This window comes from Electrona antarctica (assembly GCF_951216825.1).
Source record: "Electrona antarctica genome assembly, contig: scaffold_39, whole genome shotgun sequence".
Classification (NCBI taxonomy): Eukaryota; Metazoa; Chordata; class Actinopteri; order Myctophiformes; family Myctophidae; genus Electrona; species Electrona antarctica.
In genome coordinates this window covers 1,017,866-1,041,101 of record NW_027637102.1, presented here as the reverse complement: position 1 = coordinate 1,041,101, position 23,236 = coordinate 1,017,866, and the positions used below count along the sequence as shown (strand labels likewise).

Genomic DNA, 23,236 nt, shown 5'->3' with positions numbered 1-23,236 from the left:
CAAAGTTTTGTCAGCTGTTTGTCAGCTGTGTATGTTTTTACCAATGCACCACAATTTCCCAAACAGCTAAGTTAACTACTTCTATTCAATCAATTATGAACCCAGATATGTCTGCCCCTGTTTCTGCACACACACACACACACACACACACACACACACACACACACACACACACACACACACACACACACACACACACACACACACACACACACACACACAGAAAAGACAAAAGACTTGTATAAGAAACACAGTGTCTGTCTGTGTGTGTGTGTGTGTGTGTGTGTGTGCGTGCGTGCGTGCGTGCGTGCGTGCGTGTGTGCGTGTGTGCGTGCGTGTGATAACTGCTTTTTTAAGAACAATAGTTGTGTCAGACCGGCTTGTGCTCGTGTGTGCGTGCATGCATGTTGGGACAGGATTATATCTATTGATAGTGTCATCTACAGACGAGTTGAATCAGTTTATAAGACATCTATTCATAGAGTCAATAATCAGTTTATAAGACATCTATTCATAGAGTCAATAATCAGTTTATAAGACATCTATTCATAGAGTCAATAATACGTTTATTTTTACGACATTTTAAGACATTATCAGCTCACCTTCAGCTCTGCCTGGAGCTTTATGCTGGAGATGAACATAGAAGAGAACAGATTAGATGAGACACAAACAACTGAGGAGGCTTTTCTATTTATTTTAGGGGCGCTGCCCCCTCCTATGTCCAGCTCTGAGGGTTTGTGTAAACACAAACATTGTGTTAACACAAATGTGGAGGAGAGAACAAACTCTCAAACTCTGCCCGAACTCTACCCTCGGTGATTTTCCGTGATTCTTTCTTTTTTCTCTCTTTTTTAAGAATGTTATTATAATAAAAATAGCAGAGTAAAAGCAGCCATGTCTTTCCGGCACCCCAGAGCTTCTATTTTGAAGGAATGTGGTAACTTGCCATATGCTTAAATGTTTTATAAAACCAGTCGGATTATTACACGATAAAGCGTCAGGTTTTCGTCATGTTAAACTGAGCTATCTCGTTAAACCCAGCTGGCTGCGATGAATAACTTAATCATTAATCAGCGTCACCAGTCACCAAACGATCCATATAAGTGATATAACTCTGTAAACGCTCCACATAAGCTACAAGCAACTGTGTGATGACCACGCAATCATGTCACAGTCCACTGTGTGATGACCACGCAATCATGTCACAGTCCACTGTGTGATGACCACGCAATCATGTCACAGTCCACTGCAGGCTACATTTGATTTCCAAAATGCTTAGTATTATAACCGCCGTCCGTCGGCGTGCCTTATGTGCCCAAAATAACGGATCTGTAAGTTGTCGAGACACACCATTATAGCCATGTTGGCAGTTGGTATAATAATATTGTCACTCTGTTTGGGACTGTTGCACAACGGTGAATGATTGCACTTTGCGAACGGGGACAATACTTCATATTCGTCACTAAAGGACAATACTTCATATACGTCACTAAAGGGAAACTAAAGGGATCAGCTGCTATTCATGTTTACTCACCATCCATGGAATCCATTAGAATGATGGAAATGGGTTTTTTCGGGCTTCGGGTTTATGGTAATTTTTAGGGTCGGGCCGAGCCTCTGGCTGCGGTCTGAATATGGCCAATGGGGGGGAAGGACAGCTTGCCCTGTCTCCTCGCTGCTAACGTGCCTATTGGACAAGGACGGGTTGGGGAGGGACTCAGTGTTGCTAACGTGCCTATTGGACAAGGACGGGTTGGGGAGGGACTTAGTGTTGCTAACATGCATATTGATGATATTCACACGGCTGCCATCTTGCAACTTCCCATAGACAGCCCATTCATCCAAACAGAAAAGTCCTATCCAATTATATTAAACAATGTCAAAATCACCAACATTGCAGCTGTACGAAAAGCTTGAATTATTCTGTTACTATCTGCAAAGTGTTTGTTTCATAAAAATCCACCTCCACCTTCCTGTCAAGAACTTCCTTGCAGATGATTATTTTTCTAAGTGTCAGAGTTTGGAAGCGCTCGTTATCAGTAAAGCAACCTCCTGCTGCCTCCTGCATTAAAACAGGTGGTACGCATGGGCTGTTGAGTGATAGTCAACGAGTGCCTCCCAAACTCCAGCACTTAGAAAAAAATCATCTGCAAGGAATTTCTTGACAGGGAGTGGCTCATAACATGTCAACGGTGGATTTTGATTAAACAAATACATAGAAAGAGGATAATTCAAGCTTTCCGTACAGCTGCAATGTTGGTGAGTGTGACGTTATTTGATACAATTAGATAGGACTGTTCTGTTTGGATGAATGGGCTGTCTATGGGAAGTTGCACCTAGTTAGCACCTTGCTGGCAAGATGGCAGCCGTGTGCATATCATCAATACTGGACAAGGACATGTTGGGGAGGGACTTAGCGAAGAAGGGCTAATTGACCTCTGCGATGTTAATGTACAGATGCTACTGCCTACAGTCTGTAGACTAACAGTGATGTTAATGTACAGATGCTACTGCCTACAGTCTTTATACTAACAGTGAATGTTTGCAATACATTTAAACAACTCAGCTCTGGTCTTCAGTTAGTCTGCTTTGTAAATAAACGTACCTTTCGTATTTTTCCCAGGCGTCTGCCTGGGAAGTTCCCCATGTTGATGTCTTCCTTGTTGCTTCTTCTAACAGTTCTGGTGACAAATGACAACAACAGTGACGTTTATGACTATTGTGTTCACTAGACATGTGCCCGTCGGCCACCGGCCTACTTAGGAACGATGCAAGTTGGGAACCTAGTATATAGCACCCGCTTTAACTATATCTGTGTCCCTGTTGTGCCCATATATGGAGATATCTGTGTCTGTCTGTCTGACTGTGTCTGAAGAGTGCAAACTGACTGTGAAAAGTGGACTAGTTAAGTAATAAATTGGCAGGTGCGGGGGTTGCCATGGCAATCAATTGGCTGAGGCAGAGGGCTGGGAAAGTCTACAGGTGAGTGGACTTAAACCAAATTCCAATACCCAAAATCTCGCTCACTTGCACTCGGTCACTCCAGCATGGCAGTGTTACGGTGAAATTGGTGACCTGCTGAAATGTATGACCATCTTGTGGACTTCACACAACTTACATGGAGGTCTTTAAGTATGTGGCCTAAATACAGCTAGGTGGAACTCTGCTAATGAACAAACTAAATACAGCTAGGTGGAACTCTGCTAATGAACAAACTAAATACAGCTAGGTGGAACTCTGCTAATGAACAAACTAAATACAGCTAGGTGGAACTCTGCTAATGAACAAACTAAATACAGCTAGGTGGAACTCTGCTAATGAACAAACTAAATACAGCTAGGTGGAACTCTGCTAATGAACAAACTAAATACAGCTAGGTGGAACTCTGCTAATGAACAAACTAAATACAGCTAGGTGGAACTCTGCTAATGAACAAACTAAATACAGCTAGGTGGAACTCTGCTAATGAACAAACTAAATACAGCTAGGTGGAACTCTGCTAATGAACAAACTAAATACAGCTAGGTGGAACTCTGCTAATGAACAAACTAAATACAGCTAGGTGGAACTCTGCTAATGAACAAACCACAATGATTTACATTCGGAGTGGACACTGACGTTATGTGATGTCGATGACACGATTGTCACATATTTCAGCAAGTCACCAATTTCACCGTAACACTGCCTTACTGGAGTGAGCGAGTGTGAGCGAGCGAGTGTGAACGAGCGGCCGAGATTTTGGGTGTTGGAATTCAGCTCTTGTTTGGCAGATTATTCTGTGTACTCACAGATTAATCCTCCTCTCCTCTCCTCTCCCCCCCTCCCCTCCCCTCCCCCTCCCCCCACACACACACACCGGGTACCCATTACAATAATTCAATTTCGGTTCTCTCCATCGGTTCCCACAGACACGCAGTCACACGCTATTTATTTATTTTCTTCCCTTTTAATAGACGCGCAGGGAACAGAGCTACAAGCCCACACCATGTTGCATCAGCGACGCGTTCTCACCTATCGGCCGGAGATGCGCTGTGTGTGTGTGTGTGTGTGTGTGTGTGTGAGTCTGTGTGTGTGTGTGGTCGGCATGGCCCGTAACATTAAGGCCCTAAGGGCTGGTCTGTTCATACAAGTTAAAATGATTGAACAGGAACTGTTCATACAAGTGCTAAATGTCAATAGCATGTTTGTGTTACAGTGCTTAAAGGGAAACTTCACCTTCACCTTTTTGCAAAAGAATATATGTTAATGACAAGATTTAGAACTCTTCCTTCCTGGACTACATGTTGTGTCAGTATGAAAACCCTCCCCTTATCCACAAGGAGGAGCAGTGCACCAAAGCATTATGGGAATTGAAGTCCAGGAAGGAAGTGAGCCCAGTCACCAGTGTCGATGACATCAGAGACACTGGGCTCACTGCTAAAATCTAAAATATCTAAAACCACATATTACACACATAAAGACCCCCAGGAAACTGCTCTAAATCAAAAAGGGTGAAGTGTCCCTTTAACCCATTCATGACGGGAACCCCTTCTGGTGTTTTAACCATTATTTTAAACTGTATCTATTGAAAAATAGCAGATCTACGAGCTTCTAGATCTGCTATTTTTGAAAAATCGTATAATGTGGCACAAATCTTTTAATATATTCCTCTGTGGGGGTGGTGTGTGTGTGTGTGTGTGTGTGTGTGTGTGTGTGTGTGTGTGTGCGTGCGGCAATGCTTAAATGCTAAATGGTTAGTCATAGAATGGGAAGGAGGAAAGCAGAAGTTGGAAAGCATGTCCTGTACAATGGGCTGTTTACCACACATGCAAGCACGATAGCGTATGGTGCATGTGGGACAGTGTGTGTGTGTGTGTGTGTGTGTGTGTGTGTGTGTGTGTGTGTGTGTGTGTGTGTGTGTGTGTGTGTGTGTGTGTGTGTGTGTGTGTGTGTGTGTGTGTGTGCGTGCGTGCGTGCGCGTGCGTGCGTGTTATTAGCCCTTCGATAAACCCCACCCCAAAAAGCGATTGTCCAATCAATGCCAATCCAAATAGTTTAGCAACTGTTGCTATGCAGGTATAGCTTTCGTCAACCTCATACGTTCGGAGCGGACACTGACGTTATGTGGACACTGACGTTAGGAGGATTAATCTGTGTACTTACAGATTAATCCTCCTCGCCTCCCCCTCCCCTGGGAACACTGACCAGGTGCTCCCAATGCACTGATTGGCAATTCAGAACCTGTGGGAAGCAAAGAAATAGGCCTACCTAACAAACCACACAGGCCCTAGTAGGCCAAACTACAAGGGGCTGTGACACCCTCCCCCTACAAAACCAGGACCCTTAAGGGACCGAGACACTATCAGCTAATAATCCAAATTCCATGAACTAAATATTTGTGACATTTAGCAATCAATAATCGAAAATGTAACCAAAGTCTGTTTGGCAGATGTTTTTGGTTTTTCCCACACCAAACCGAACCAGACTTACCCCCCCCAATTTAGATCAAACAGGAAACAAATACAAAATAGAGCACAACCTATGTTTGCTGATGTTAAAAGAGTTAACAGTGGTGGTGTTTGGCTGAGGGGCAGGTAACCCTGTCAGCTCTATATGAAACTATCACACTGTGGCATGATGTTTCACCCTAAAGCTGCCAGCAGCTTTGACACACCAGTGACCAGTCTCCCACAACTCAAACAGAGACATCACACATTTTAACAATCAGCAACACAAAAGTGCTATATATATATATATATATATATATATATAATTGTCTCCACCAGGCCGAAGGCATGGGGAGAGAGTATGTTTTGCACTCCGTCCGTGTGTGTGTGTGTGTGTGTGTGTGTGTGTGTCCGTCCTTCCGTCCGTCCGTCCGTTACCAGCTAATCTCCGGCACCGTTAACCTGGTCGATGCCAAACTTTGCACACACACTCCCTGGATGCCAACGATGAACCTCTGCCCCACATTTTTCAGAACGGCCTGTTATAGCGCCACCATGAGGCAGCTTTTCACATGTTTTACCTAAAACTGCACCGATCTGCACGAAACGTTGCATGCACACTCCCTAGAGGCCAAAGACAAACCTTTGACCTGCATTTTCCGCATCTGCCTTTTATAGCGCCACCAGGAGGCCGACTTTTGTAAAACACATTTTTTGATATTACTCCTCCAGATTCTGTCCAAAACTCTCACAAATCGTTACACAGTATCTCTATGGTCATGTGCTCAAGTCTAATCTGTCCGATATTTCATATTCCATCCTAATTGGCTATAATTGGCTTTCACAGTTTGCAAGATTGCCCCGTTTTGAACAAAAGCCTCAAATCATGAACGCAGCATGCAATTTACGTGAAATCTTTCACACATTATCTTACTAGGCCGAGGAATATATCCCACCCTTTTCACATTGGCCTGTTATAGCGCCACCAACAGGTTGATTTTTGCAAAACACATTTTTGGAACAAAATGCCTCAAATCATCCAATTGCCATCAAAGGCGTATGAAGAAATGGCACCCTTTTCACATTGGCCTATTATAGCGCCACCAGGAGGCCACAACCTGACCTGCCCTGGTGGAGACCTGTGCCCCGAGGGGCACTTTTTCTAGTTATTATTTAATTTCAGCTCAACCAATTTGATCTGCATCCAGCACACCAGGCCCCTCATCAGCAACTAAGATTACCGTAGTATTCTTGAAGCATTTAAGAATAGAGGAACAGGGACATACAGTAGGTAGATACGATACAGAAACAGGCCAGACTTGAAAATGACAAAACACAGTTCACGTTGTCCAATATAATACTCTCCCTCACAACATGTTCTGATCCAACATACACAATCCAGTACCCTTTAATAAGGTCAACCTGAATACAACAGCGGGTGGAGGCTCCTCCCAGTTCACCGGGAGTGTGCGCACAAAGCCCCAACCTATCCATCCAGCATTGCCCTTGACCAAACCCCCCTCCCCAACCGACCCATATGTCAGAAGGACAGGGGAAACGAACACTGCCTCCCAGCCATTCCGGCCTGATGAGACAGATTTACATTCTCCGCAAATGAAACAAGTGTTGTGATTGGTCGGGAAAATATCGTATCCGGGGGAAATACAGCGGTCGGATGTTCCAGATAGCCGATAGCTTCTCTGCCTTACGTTGTGACCAGGCTTTTCTTTTCGCAGATAAGTAAGCCTGGGACCGAGGCTAACCGTCTACAGCCTGACAGATACAACACTGTCTCCCAGCTGCACCAGCCTGGTGAAGACTACTCCTGCCATTACCAATTTTAAACAACAGCTCCCACATATGGAGCTCTCATATGTACCGACAACAAAATGCTGGACCAACCAATTCAGACAGAAAACTATGAGGACAACTATGAGGCCTTCCACATTCGCTACCTTCAGAGGATCCTTGGAATATCCTGGGAACACAGAATCCACCTGCATGGAAGCAGCTGTGGCCAAAAAACACCTGCGGTGGATAGGACACACTATCCGCATGCCTGACCACCGCCTGCCCCGCCAAGTCCTCTACGGCCAACTGCATGATGCAAAGCGTGCCGCTGGTGGACAGAAGAGGCGCTACAGGGACTACACCAAAGACCTCCTAAAGCGCACTACCATAAACCCCACGCAGCTCGAAGCTCTGGCACACGACCGCTCAGCCTGGCGGGTCACATGTGCCAGGGCAATTTCGCGACAACAACCAACAGAGGGGGCTCGAGAGAGACGTGCCCAGCGACACCGGAGGGAAGCCGGCGTTCCTCCGGCGGGCGGGATCCCCTGTCCCGCCTGTGGAAAGATCTGCGGCTCGCGCATCGGCATGAAATGAAATGAAATGAAATGAAATCTATATTTACCCAGGGTATCTGGGCTAAGCTCAAGAACTTGTTTCCAGCCAGGCCCTGCTCATAGAACACATTTCATCGTAGTGGTTCAATGCCTTGTTCAAGGGCACTTCAGCGGTGGTAATTTTAACGTGTCGGACGGCTGATTCGAACTAGGAACCTTCCGGTATCAAGACCGCGCCGCTATCCGTTCGGCCACCGCTGCCAATAAGTGTGCGTGTGCGTGCGTGTGCGCGCGCGTGTGTGTGTGTGTGTGTGTGTGGCCCCTCCCGTGCACTCTTCATTGACGAACGCAATTAGCCCTTCGATAAACCCCATCCCAAAAAGTGATTGTCCAATCAATGCCAATCCAAATAGTTTAGCAACTGTTGCTATACAGGTCAAGCTTTCCGTCACCTCATAGCTGTCAGTGTTATTTTGCATGGCTGTGTTGTTGAACACACACACAGCTTAACGTCATGGCTGTGTTGTTGAACACACACACACAGCTTAACGTCATGGCTGTGTTGTTGAACACACACACAGCTTAACGTCATGGCTGTGTTGTTGAACACACACACACACACAGCTTAACGTCATGGCTGTGTTGTTGAACACACACACAGCTTAACGTCACGGCTGTGTTGTTGAACACACACACAGCTTAACGTCATGGCTGTGTTGTTGAACACACACACACAGCTTAACGTCATGGCTGTGTTGTTGAACACACACACACACAGCTTAACGTCATGGCTGTGTTGTTTGAACACACACAGCTTAACGTCATGGCGGTGTTGTTGAACACACACATCTTAACGTCATGGCTGTGTTGAACACACAGCTTAACGTCATGGCTGTGTTGTTGAACACACACACAGCTTAACGTCATGGCTGTGTTGTTGAACACACACACAGTTTAACGTCATGGCTGTGTTGTTGAACACACACACAGTTTAACGTCATGGCTGTGTTGTTGAACACACACACAGCTTAACGTCATGGCTGTGTTGTTGAACACACACACACACACAGCTTAACGTCATGGCTGTGTTGTTGAACACACACACACAGCTTAACGTCATGGCATAAAGAGTATGCACATGCATAAAGCGAATGGCAAATCGAGTGGCAAAGTGAGTTTAACATTGTTTAACGTTGTTTAATGCAATCAGATAGGACTTTTCTGATTGGATGTATGGGCTGTACGTCGAGGCCAGAAAGTAGTTTTTTGGCACTCAGGCGTTCCTGCATTACTTCCAGATATGAAGATGATGTCACTCACACGCATACCCTCTTTTGCAAAGTTTCGCAAAAAAACGATTTCAGACAGAACTGCTATTTCTGGAGGAATTTGAAAAAAAAAACAGCAAATACCTTCGGGCTTGGTCCCTTATTAATAAAAAATAAATAAATAGTAATAATAATAATAAACTGCTACATGGGGTCTGGATTGATTCCATGATGTTTCTTACCTGGCGTTGTTGTGCTGCAGTCTAAGAAGACGACCTCAGTTCTATGACAGGGCAGATGTCCTCAGTGCTATGGCAGGACAGACGTCCTCAGTGCTATGGCAGGACAGACGTCCTCAGTGTGGCAGGACAGACGTCCTCAGTGTGACAGGACAGGTCTAGTCCACTGCTTTAAGAAGGACTCCACTCCACCTGCCCATGAAAGGACAGCAAACACGGTGTCATTGGAGGATGCAAGTCTGATTGCTATACCATCCATTCTAACTCACACCAATAGCCTCGTCAGCACATTTCTCCCCCCCCCCCCCCCCCCTCACGGGAAACAACCGCACTGGCTTCCTGTCAAGTTCTGCATCTATTGCAAAACATGTACAACCTCTTCCTCCTCTCACCTACAGATGTTGAAACACCCTCCCTGTGGCTCCACAGGCAGTCGCTCTCAGGCCTAAACCTCCATATATAAAGAATTGTGTATTTGTAGGTCTCTAAATGTTATGATGAATTGAACATGGTGTGGGCCCTGTTGTAAACAAGTGTAATGCTTTTATGGTATCGTCCAGTTTTTGAGTTGTGCTTGAAATGTACTGTAATTCTGCAAACTGTTAATACATAGTTCAATCAATCAACTTCTACATCGACACGTTGTGAGCTTGGAGATCGGCAATTTGAACTATTCAATATTTTATATTGTGCTAAATCAAATCAAATTAAATATCTTGACTTGGGTTTGTTGTGTCGACCACAATGGTAAGCATGTAATGTAGATAACATGTAATTTAAACATGTAATGGTGTGTGTGTGTACACATAGTTTCTGCCTGACAAACAATAATGTCACTTCCTACTTCTGCTGCTCTGTGGTAATTACCCCCCCCCCACACACACACACACTTCCTCCACACACACTTCCTCCACACACACACACACACACACACACACACACACACACCAGAAACCGCCGAGCGCTAAAAGGTATTTTCTGTGCGTGACATTCTGAACATTCTTAGTCTGACATGACAGTAGGTGCGTTTCCATAAAGCCTTTTTTTTGCGCATTAAGGTTCTTTCGCAAAATCTCCTGGATGGAAACACCTCAAAATGCGCATAAGTCTGCATTTTTCGCAAAAACACTTCTTCGCTAGAAGGTGGCGGATTTGGGGCTATATCGAAAAAGTGAAATGCGCAAGTGGGTTATGGAAACACTTGCGGAAAATATTTCTAATTAGAAAGCATTGAACTCGCATTATATCGCTTTTAACAGTTGGAAAAGAAAAAAACACACGCGATGGTGAGTAGCCTAGAGTGGACTTGTGGAGTGATCGAACGGGAGGGTGGGTGGGATGTGGATACATACATTATTAAATTGACACACTCGAGTCTCGAAGCCTCTGTCTGCTGGCTGAGGCTCTTTTGCTCTCCCCGGTGAGGGCGTTCGTCGTTGATCATGAAGTTAGATCGGTGATATTTCTCCTAAACAGCTCGGAACGAAACGGACGAGAGGAGACTAGTCAAAATGGAAATGTACTGTCAAGTCGCAGGGCAGGGGTCCCGATCGTCCCTGTACTTTGAAAACGAAACTATACCAGCCCCTGTCTAGACAAAAACACACGCCTATTTATTTAACAGACAGCCTGTTTGAAAAACAGCCTGTCCCAGTGGCCCATCTGGACAGCGGACTTCATGCAGACCAACTTGAATAGCCTAAAAGAACGTCAAATGCACCGTGGTGAAGAACAAATCAGAGAAGTGTGTGTGTGTGTGTGTGTGTCTGTGTGTGTGTGTGTGTGTGTGTGTGTGTGTGACATGATCAAATAATCGTGTAAGATTATCCTGTAGTGTGTGATGCAGATGCTATCAGATTTCAGACATCAAACGGTAAAATAAATGTCAGATAATATGCGCCTCTCTGCGCGTCTCACTTGACTGGCAAATAGCGCCATCTAGGCCTACTGCTTATTTAATATCTCCAAAGAAGCGCATTTTGTCAGTGGATGGAAACAAGAAAAATACGCTTTTCTTTTTTCGAATTACTTACTTATTTGCTTCCTATTTTCGAAATGTTTTGATGGAAACCCACCTAGTGACACTGTGTGTGTGTGTGTGCGTGCGTGCGTGTGTGTGTGTGTCCGCTCCTGACCGAGGCTAAGTCATTGAACATTTTTTAATTCTCGTTTTTTCCATGTCATGTGAAAGCAGGGAACCATAGTTTGACCCACCAGTTTTGGAGATATGGCTTATAGAGTAATGTCTTGCAGAGAAACAGCGAGTTGAGAAAACAGGCTTGAAAGGTTCACTTCTGTGGTCTCTAACATTACACCTATAGCTACATGTTTAAGCATTTATTTCATATTTACATGTCTTCTGTGGTCTCTAACATTACACCTAGCTACATGTTTAAGCATTTATTTCATATTTACATGTCTTCTGTGGACTCTAACATTACACCTAGCTACATGTTTAAGCATTTATTTCATATTTCAAGTAGTTTTACTCCACATTTATTGATTTGAAAACTTAGTTAGCCTACTAGTTACTTTGTATATTGTATTATTACAAAACATACACTAAACAACTTCAGTCCTATATTTCTATATTGCAATATTGATACTTTAACTTAAGTAAAACAAAATGTACTTTCCCACACTGTCTACTAAGGGGCCATCCAGATGAGGACGATTTCGGTGTTTCTCGGGCAAGTAATTAGCCTATCTGCCCTTTTTGTCACACGGAGACGGCGTTTTGGGGGACTTCAACGGCTAATTGTGAAACTACCTTCCAGAGTGGGAAAGTTTGGAGACGCGACTTTCACGTCTCCGTGTGTACAGCGAATGCCGCCTAATTTGCTGAAACGGTGATGTCATAGTCCCCTCGCCCCCTCCAAACTAACTAGTGTTAATGGTTTATTTCACCATAACCACTTACATATAAGTATCACAGCTATTTGATATTTGCACATAATGTCTATAAATCTCTTCTCCAAAAATAGCCGATCTGCAGCCCGCATGCACGAGCTTGTAGAGGAGCTATTTTTGGAGAACAGATATAAATTATGGTGATTACCAATCCGGAAAGACGGATCTTCTACATTATTGTTACTATTAAATGGTGTAGTGTAGAATAGATTAGTATATAGGCTATACAAGATAGGCAGCACAGCCACCGCACGTTCCTCTCAGGCAGGTCTGACTGCGCAGTGCACAGTGCAAAGCATGCATGGACCTCATCAAAGTGCTTCTCTTCTTGGGTGGAAATTCCACGCACATTCACAGCCATTTCACATCGCGGTGGTTTGACCCAGAGCCAACTCTTTGTGTAACTTCAAAACGGCTTTGCATTGAGAGACCACAGGTAGGATAAACACATTGTTTACTGTCCACATTCCTCTATAAACGGCCTGTTTTCACTGTTTCCAATTGCTCTTTTTTTATACTTTTGTAGGCTATAGCCTATGTGCAATGATTAGCGCTGCTGCCAGCAGGTGGAATCAATCTAGAGCAATTATCTGACATTCAGAGGTGTTGCGCACCAGCGAATATATATTCAATCTCCAAAGTCAAACTCATAAATTCACAATGTACCATGCCGCTCCTCGTTGTGAGCTGTATGATGATCTGAGAGAGAGAGAGAGAGAGAGAGAGAGAGAGCGCACCGCGACAGAGAAGGGGTGCGCGCTCTCTCGCTCTCTCTCTCTCTCTCTGAATGTGTGAATCACTTACTTTGTGCGTGCTGCTTGTTTTCAGAAGAATTAATCCAAGGTTTGTCATATTATGATTTAAAGTAGGCATCAACTTTAGCTGGTAAATCAGTGTGTGCAGAGTGAGAAGCATCACTGCTCTGCAACCTCTGCTGATTAAATTGATATGACCTAGATAGCCTATGTCATATGCGCATCTGAGATAATTAGTTATTTGGCAACACCTGTGTGAAATACCAATAGTATAATTTATAAAATGCTTTCATATAGCCTTAGAATAAGCTTTTTCTTTTTTTTGGGTGGCCATCTACAGGCCGGCAATATGTACTACAGCTGTATCTTGAAAATGGAGCAGTTTACCGGTCTTGTGTAGACATCGTACATAATTAACATAACCGCAATGTAGACGCAGTAAAGTTTTATATCGTCCACAAACTTAGGCGGGGAACAGCCCGCGACGTCCTCGTGTAGTGAGGCCCTAAGTGTCCACTCAACTCATCTGTCACTGACAGCTAACCTAGTGGGGGAGTTGTTAGTGGGGGGTGTTTATGCAAGCCATTAGCGGTGGAGACCAGTATCTATTGTCACATCCATTCCTCCTGAGGCCCAAACGTGCTCAAATCTTTGAAATCTTTCTAGGGGAAATTCTCCACTTAGGGGTTTCCGGTTCAACAAGTTTCAGAAATCACCATGGCTCCCTTGTGTCTCAAACCACTCAACCAACTCAAATGTATTTCTTCACATGTCGATTTCAGCTCTGACACTTATTTCAGACATGCTCTAGTATGTGAAGAGTCTGCCTGTGCTATTAACTCATTTTGGATTAAAATTAATACATAAATAAATCTGTTGTTCTCCTCTCCTGAACAGTTAGTCTTGCCCCAATGTCTCTGTACCAAAATTAGTGTGGGAAAAACGGGATAAACACCAAACCGAGAATGTGCTTTACACCAGTGGCTCCCAAAGGGGGTCCGGGGACCCCCAGGGATCCCTGAGGGAGTTCCAGGGGGTCCCCAACTAAATTATAGTTTGGAACCAAATGGACCCTTATGGGTCTGTAACTCAGAGTGTGTACAAATGGGTCCATTTGGTTCCATTTGTACACTCTCAGAGTTAAATTAACTTAACTAAATTAACTTTTTTACAATATAAATTGGGGGTCTCAGAGATAGACATGCCATTAAATGGGGGGTCCGTAGTCTGTTGCATATGAAACTGGGGGTCCTTGAAATGAAAATAGTTGAAAATCACTGCTATAGAGCCGTAACAATCTTCTCTTATGGGGGTCCCTGGTATATCTCTTCAAATGGGGGTCTGCGAACTGATTAGTGTCATTTTGGGGGTCCTTGACATGGAAAAGTTTGGGAGCCACTGCTCTACACCAGTGGCTCCCAAACCTTTTAATGGCATTTCTATCTCTGGGACCCCCAATTTATATTGTAAAAATCACTGTTAGTTTAACTCTGACGTGCAAATGGTTCCATTTGTACACTGCCTGAGTTACAGACCCATAAGGGTCCATTTGGTTCCTAACTATCATTTAGCTGGGGACCCCCTGGAACTCCCTCAAGGACCCCTGGGGGTCCCCGGACCCCTCTTTGGGAACCACTGCTCTACACACAGAATTTTAGTCGACTAAATATCATATTTTTGGCGGGCCTTGATGCCGTCGTAATGACTGATTTTACACTTGCTGAAAATAGCCGATCTACAAGCCGACTTATACTGGATCTCTTGTCCACTAGTCCCTTCCTAACATTTTAGTCTAGTTTGTATTGTTGACGAAATTGTCACTATATTTAGTCTTAGTTTTAGTCATCATAGCTCAGTTTCCATGTAGTTTGTCAGTGAAAAAAGGTAGTCTACGAAAAAAAATTGTCATTGTTTTAGTCGACGAAAAACAACACTGCTCCAGAGCCGGAAAGGGGCGTGTCTATGACCATAAGCACCGTGACACACACAAAACAAAGGCCCATCTTAAAGGGATTGTTCAGATTTTGTTTAACTTAAGCTGTATGAAATACTTGCCATTAATATAGTGGTTGCAACTGTATGAATGAATTGCCCCTGATTCGTGGCCTCCGACCCCCATCTCAAAATATGACCCTCCAGAAGCAAAGATGAGTTAAAATGTTCGCTCTGAAAGAATATATATTCCAAATTTGCGCTACGATTTTTCAAAAAACAGCAGAACTACAAGCTCGTAGCGCGGCACTCGGTGCCGCGCTACGAGCTTGTAGATCTGCTATTTTTCAATAGCTAAAGTATAACATAAGGCTTAAAAACACCAAAAGGGGTTCCCGCCCAGAATGGGTTTTGGGGGTCGTTGAAATTAAAGAAAAGTTTGAGCAGCACCACTGTATGTACACTAAATGGAACAGAGCCTTAATTAGTATCAATATCATCAACACCTGTGATTAAGGAAGCAGTGTGTGCGTGCATGCGTGCGTGCGACATGATGAACAACACTTACCATGAATTCATCCTGGTGCTTTAATCCCACGTTGTTAAAACATCAAGCAGTCCAGACTGTTCAGAGGCTGTGTGTCAGAGAGAGAGAGAGACAGAGAGACACAGAGAGAGAGAGAGAACCTGTTTGTTTCCACAAACACACAAGCCAAAAAATGGGTGTGTCTAAAGCCACACTCCTGTGTTTTTCTCACTGACATTAACACACTGGGTGCGTCTATTTGTACGTCTCTAAATGTTTTGAACAAGGTGGACCCTCTTGTAAACAAGTGTAATGCTTCATTGGGTCGTCCACTCACAGTTAACAGTCTTTGTATTGAGTTGTGCTTGAAATGTACTGTAATTCTGCAAACTGTTAATAAATATTTCAATCAATAAATCAATCTAAAGCCACACTCCTGTGTTTTTCTCACTAATATTAACACACTGTGTGTCTAAAGCAAGCCACACTTTAGTAGTTAAACCAGTAGTGTGTCATTTCAGTTTCTAGGTGTAAGTTCTCTCCAACCACACACACACACACACACACACACACACACACACACACACACACACACACACACACACACACACACACACACACACACACACACACACACACACACACACACACACACACACACACACACACACACACACAGTTGCGTACCAAACATTCTCACCAGAAACAGCCAAGCGCTAAAAGGTATTTTCTGTGCGTGACATTCTGAACATTCTTATAGTCTGACATGACAGTGACACTGTGTGTGTGTGTGTGTCCACTCCTGACCGAGGCTAAGTCATTGAACATTTTTTAATTCTCGTTTTTCAGTTTGACCCACCAGTTTTGGAGATATGGCTTATAGAGTAATGTCTTGCAGAGAAACAGCGAGTTGAGAAAACAGGCTTGAAAGGTTCACTTCTGTGGTCTCTAACATTACACCTAGCTACATGTTTAAGCATTTATTTCATATTTACATGTCTTCTGTGGACTCTAACATTACACCTAGCTACATGTTTAAGCATTTATTTCAGATTTACATGTCTTCTGTGGACTCTAACATTACACCTACTAGCTACATGTTTAAGCATTTATTTCATATTTACATGTCTTCTGTGAACTCTAACATTACACCTAGCTACATGTTTAAGCATTTATTTCATATTTACATGTCTTCTGTGGACTCTAACATTACACCTAGCTACATGTTTAAATTTATTTCAGATTTACATGTCTTCTGTGGACTCCAATATTGTATTATTACAAAACATACACTAAACAACTTCAGTCCTATATTTCTATATTGCAATATTGATACTTTAACTTAAGTAAAACAAAATGTACTTTCCCACACTGTCTACTAAGTGTACACTCAACTCATCTGTCACTGACAGCTAACCTAGTGGGGGAGTGGTTAGTGGGGGGGTGTTTATGCAAGCCATTAGCGGTGGAGACCAGTATCTATTGTCACATCCATTCCTCCTGAGGCCCAAAGGTGCTCAAATCTTTGAAATCTTTCTAGGGGAAATTCTCCACTTTGGGGTTTCCGGTTCAACAAGTTTCAGATGGTCATTATCTTCTTCATTTTTCCCCCCAATTTCAATGAACAATACATCATTATGAAAGCTTACATTATGTACTTTCATAATATGTAAAAAACTGAAAAATCACCATGGCTCCCTTGTGTCTCAAACCACTCAACCAACTCAAATGTATTTCTTCACGAATCACTTCATGTCGATTTCAGCTCTGACACTTATTTCAGACATGCTCTAGTATGTGAAGAGTCTGCCTGTGCTATTAACTCATTTTGGATTAAAATGAATACATAAATAAATCCATTGTTCTCCTCTCCTGAACGGTTAGTCTTGCCCCAATGACTGTCTCTGTACCAAAATTAGTGTGGGAAAAACGGGATAAACACCAAACCGAGAATGTGCTTTACACCAGTGGCTCCCAAAGGGGGTCCGGGGACCCCCAGGGATCCCTGAGGGAGTTCCAGGGGGTCCCCAACTAAATGATAGTTTGGAACCAAATGGACCCTTATGGGTCTGTAACTCAGTGTGTGTACAAATGGGTCCATTTGGTTCCATTTGTACACTCTCAGAGTTAAATTAACTTAACTAAATTAACTTTTTTACAATATAAATTGGGGGTCTCAGAGATAGACATGCCATTAAATGGGGGGTCCGTAGCCTGTTGCATATGAAACTGGGGGTCCTTGAAATGAAAATAGTTGAAAATCACTGCTATAGAGCCCTATCTCTTCAAATGGGGGTCTGCAAACTGATTAGTGTCATTTTGGGGGTCCTTGACATGGAAAAGTTTGGGAGCCACTGCTCTACACCAGTGGCTCCCAAACCTTTTCATGTCAAGGACCCCCAAATTGACACTAATCAGCCCCATGGACCCCCATTTGAAGAGATATACCAGGGACCCCCATAAGAGAAGATTATTACGGGTCTAGCAGTGATTCTCAACCCGTTTGATTTCAAGGACCCCCAGTTTGACATGCATTAGTCTACGGACCCCCCATTTAATGGCATTTCTATCTCTGGGACCCCCAATTTATATTGTAAAAATCACTGTTAGTTTAACTCTGACGTGCAAATGGTTCCATTTGTACACTGCCTGAGTTAAAGACCCATAAGGGTCCATTTGGTTCCTAACTATCATTTAGCTGGGGACCCCCTGGAACTCCCTCAAGGACCCATGGAAAAGTTTGGGAGCCACTGCTCTACACCAGTGGCTCCCAAACCTTTTCATGTCAAGGACCCCCAAATTGACACTAATCAGTTCGCGGACCCCCAGTTCGCGGATCAGGTAATATATATTCCAAATTTGATTTTTCAAAAAACAGCAGAAGTATAACATAAGGCTTAAAAACACCAAAAGGGGTTCCCGCCCAGAATGGGTTTTGGGGGTCGTTGAAATTAAAGAAAAGTTTGAGCAGCACCACTGTATGTACACTAAATGGAACAGAGCCTTAATTAGTATCAATATCATCAACACCTGTGATTAAGGAAGCAGTGTGTGCGTGCGTGCGTGCGTCCATACAGCAGCATGCTTAGCCTCCATTAATTAAACAGACATGATGAACAACACTTACCATGAATTCATCCTGGTGCTTTAATCCCACGTTGTTAAAACATCAAGCAGTCCAGACTGTTCAGAGGCTGTGTGTCAGAGAGAGAGAGAGACAGAGAGACACACTGGAGTCAATGAGAGCTCAGTCTACATGTGAACACACACACATCTTAACGTCATGGCTGTGTTGTTGAACACACACACAGCTTAACGTCATGGCTGTGTTGTTGAACACACACACAGCTTAACGTCATGGCTGTGTTGTTGAACACACACACAGCTTAACGTCATGGCTGTGTTGTTGAACACACACACATCTTAACGTCATGGCTGTGTTGTTGAACACACACACAGCTTAACGTCATGGCTGTGTTGTTGAACACACACACAGCTTAACGTCATGGCTGTGTTGTTGAACACACACACAGCTTAACGTCATGGCTGTGTTGTTGAACACACACACAGCTTAACGTCATGGCTGTGTTGTTGAACACACACACAGCTTAATGTCATGGCTGTGTTGTTGAACACACACACAGCTTAACGTCATGGCTGTGTTGTTGAACACACACACACACACACACAGCTTAACGTCATGGCTGTGTTGTTTAACACACACACAGCTTAACGTCATGGCTGTGTTGTTGAACACACACACAGCTTAACGTCATGGCTGTGTTGTTGAACACACACACAGTTTAACGTCATGGCTGTGTTGTTGAACGCACACACAGCTTAACTTCATGGCTGTGTTGTTGAACACACACACAGCTTAACGTCATGGCTGTGTTGTTGAACACACACACAGCTTAACGTCATGGCTGTGTTGTTGAACACACACACAGCTTAACGTCATGGCTGTGTTGTTGAACACACACACACACACAGCTTAACGTCATGGCATAAAGAGTATGCACATGCATAAAGCGAATGGCAAATCGAGTGGCAAAGTGAGTTTAACATTGTTTAACGTTGTTTAATGCAATCAGATAGGACTTTTCTGATTGGATGTATGGGCTGTACGTCGAGGCCAGAAAGTAGTTTTTTGGCACTCAGGCATTCCTGCATTACTTCCAGATATGAAGATGATGTCACTCACACGCATACCCTCTTTTGCAAAGTTTCGCAAAAAACGACTGCACGTTTCATACAGAACTGCTATTTCTGGAGGAATTAAAAAAAAAAACAGCAAATACCTTCGGGCTTGGTCCCTCATTTATAAAATAAATAAATAATAATAAACTGCTACATGGGGTCTGGATTGATTCCATGATGTTTCTTACCTGGCGTTGTTGTGCTGCAGTCTAAGAAGACGACTTCAGTTCTATGACAGGACAGACGTCCTCAGTGCTATGGCAGGACAGACGTCCTCAGTGTGGCAGGACAGACGTCCTCAGTGCTATGGCAGGACAGACGTCCTCAGTGTGGCAGGACAGACGTCCTCAGTGCTATGGCAGGACAGACGTCCTCAGTGCTATGGCAGGACAGACGTCCTCAGTGTGGCAGGACAGACGTCCTCAGTGCTATGGCAGGACAGACGTCCTCAGTGTGACAGGACAGACGTCCTCATTGTGACAGGACAGGTCTAGTCCACTGCTTTAAGAAGGACTCCACTCCACCTGCCCATGAAAGGACAGGAAACACGGTGTCATTGGAGGATGCAGGTCTGATTGGTCAGCGTGTTGCTCAGGCCTCGCCTACTAGCACAACATTCAGCTATACCATCAGTTCTAACTCACACCAATAGCCTCGTCAGCACATCCCCCCCCCCCCCTCCCCCTCACGGAAAACAACTGCACTGGCTTCCTGTCAAGTTCTGCATCTATTGCAAAACATGTACAAACTCTTCCTCCTTCTCTCACCTACAGATGTCGAAACGCCCTCCCTGTGTCCCCACAGGCAGTCGCTCTCAGGCCTAAACCTCCATATATAAAGAATTGTGTATTTGTAGGTCTCTAAATGTTATGATGAATTGAACATGGTGTGGGCCCTGTTGTAAACAAGTGTAATGCTTTTATGGTATCGTCCAGTTTTTGAGTTGTGCTTGAAATGTACTGTAATTCTGCAAACTGTTAATACATAGCTCATTTTCTTAGTGATTATTCCATAACTATTGGATTAGTAGACAAGGAGTCCTGTGCTCGGCCTCGACACAACTACATTATGCCAGCTATAGACTGTCCACTGCTATGGGGTTCACAACTACATTATGCCAGCTGTAGACTCTGTCCACTGCTATGTGGTTCACAACTACATTATGCCAGCTGTAGACTCTGTCCACTGCTATGTGGTTCACAACTACATTATGCCAGACTCTGTCCACTGCTATGTGGTTCACAACTACATTATGCCAGACTCTGTCCACTGCTATGGGGTTCACAACTACATTATGCCAGCTGTAGACTCTGTCCACTGCTATGTGGTTCACAACTACATTATGCCAGCTGTAGACTCTGTCCACTGCTATGTGGTTCACAACTACATTATAACAGTAACTCTGTGAGGAGGACAGAACTCAGCTGTATGGCACCTTCAGGACTTTGGTAATTTACAGTATATAGGTCGTTTTGTGGTTAAATTATTACCCTCAGGCAGGGTGTGGTGTTTTGGGTGGTGTTAGGGTTACATTCTTACCCTCTGGTAACGCTATAGAAGGTGGATCTGATGCACTCCCTCATCAATGGATCCACTGAGGTCAAACACAAAGGTCATGGGTCACAAAGCGAAGCACACAGTTATATTTATAATCCATTCATTTCAACAGTAGAATAATGATCACATCCTATAGCTATAGACAGAGCAGCCAGAGCGGTCACACTGGGGCCGCCTAAGTACTTATGAGTGATGATGAGTGGGTTAGAGTGGGGGGGCACTGGGGGGACACTGGTTAGAGTAGTGGGTTAGAGTGGGTGACACTGGTTAGAGTAGTGGGTTAGAGTGGGTGACACTGGTTAGAGTAGTGGGTTAGAATGGGTGACACTGGTTAGAGTGGGTGACACTGGTTAGAGTAGTGGGTTAGAATGGGTGACACTGGTTAGAGTAGTGGGTTAGAGTGGGTGACACTGGTTAGAGTAGTGGGTTAGAATGGGTGACACTGGTTAGAGTAGTGGGTTAGAGTGGGTGACACTGGTTAGAGTAGTGTGTTAGAGTGGGTGACACTGGTTAGAGTAGTGGGTTAGAGTGGGTGACACTGGTTAGAGTAGTGGGTTAGAGTGGGTGACACTGGTTAGAGTAGTGGGTTAGAGTGGGTGACACTGGTTAGAGTAGTGTGTTAGAATGGGTGACACTGGTTAGAGTAGTGGGTTAGAGTGGGTGCCACTGGTTAGAGTAGTGGGTTAGAGCGGGTGACTCTGGTTAGAGTAGTGGGTTAGAGTGGGTGACACTGGTTAGAGTAGTGGGTTAGAGTGGGGGGGCACTGGGGGGACACTGGTTAGAGTAGTGGGTTAGACTGGGGGGACACTAATTAGAGTAGTGGGTTAGACTGGGGGGACACTGGTTAGAGTAGTGGGTTAGACTGGGGGGACCTGGGGACTTCAGTGCAATGTACTTACATATGTTGCGACCGAAGGTCGCAACATATGTAAGTGTATGCAAGTACATTGCAAGGAATGAGTGCATTCGCCATGTACTTGAAGGAAGTCTAATCCAATCACTCTTAGATTTTATCCAGTTTATCCCTGAGTTTAAATTTTCCCTATTGTTGTAGGATTTTTGGTTTATTTAGCCTTATTGGGGTTAATTCACCCCATGGCTCCATTTCAAAAAAGAAAAATTTACATGTGTTTCTCTTTTGTTCCCTGGGTGTCTAATGGCCCATTTGGTGTCAGTGACACCTCTTTGTTTCTTGTCCCAGGTTGATTTGGAATGTGCTAATGTGTCCCCTATTCAAAGTCTGATTTCCATTGAGTGTTGGCTTTGTCTATGTGTCTGTGGAGTTTTGGTACAAAATCAAAACAACTTGTCTAATTTTTTGGCATGTTTAAACCTCCAGGAAAATCCGTGTTGAGGTTCTTGATCCACTGTCTTTCATTAAAACGTCTTTGTCCTACTGTCCAGTTGGGATTGTGTTGGAGTCCAGACACTTTTAGATCTGCAATGCCATGTGCCATGAAATGTTGGACAATCCTTGTAGTTGTCTTTTTTGCATTGTTAATATTGTACCTGTGTTGTCTCAGCCTTGCAGCTATTGTTTTACTCGTTTCTCCGACATATTGTAAGCCACATTTTTCACATGTGATTAAATAAATACAGTTGCTGGTGCTGGCTGTTATCTGTTGTTTAATCTCCAGCACACGTTTTGTAGTTCTATTTTTAACTATTTGTTTGGGTTTGAAGTATTCTGGTCTCTGGCGTGCTGGTGTGTTGATTCCTTTTAGCTTGCTCTGTACCAGATAGTCTTTAAGATTTTTGTTTTTTCTGTAGGCTGATATTATTTTATATTCCTTTAGAAGATCATCTGTTCGGTTCTCAAAATTCCTTTTTAATCTGTTGTTGGCTAGTCTGCTCTGTGTTGAATAACTGGTTACTAGGGCTATTTTTGGGCCTTGATCCCGTACTCTTACCTCTAAGAAGGTATTGTGAGCTTTCCGTAGGAATGTCCTGGTGTAACCTCGTAGTCTGAGAGCATTAAATAGCGTTTTACAGGCTATTTTGAAATCACTTCCTTGCGTGCAAATCCTATGGAATCGCAGCAGTTGTGATTTGACTATACCTGTGTACGAGTGTGG

General features: G+C 43.8%; 1 long non-coding RNA gene across 1 annotated transcript; it reads right to left on the bottom strand.

Annotated features, from left to right (window-relative positions):
• Positions 1–2,623: 2,623 nt before the first annotated feature.
• On the bottom strand, positions 2,624–15,514 carry LOC306919156. The gene is made up of 3 exons (XR_013789476.1): positions 15,447–15,514; positions 9,285–9,473; positions 2,624–2,681 (listed from the first exon to the last, which is right to left on the bottom strand). It is a non-coding gene; the product is annotated as an uncharacterized lncRNA (long non-coding RNA).
• Positions 15,515–23,236: the final 7,722 nt, after the last annotated feature.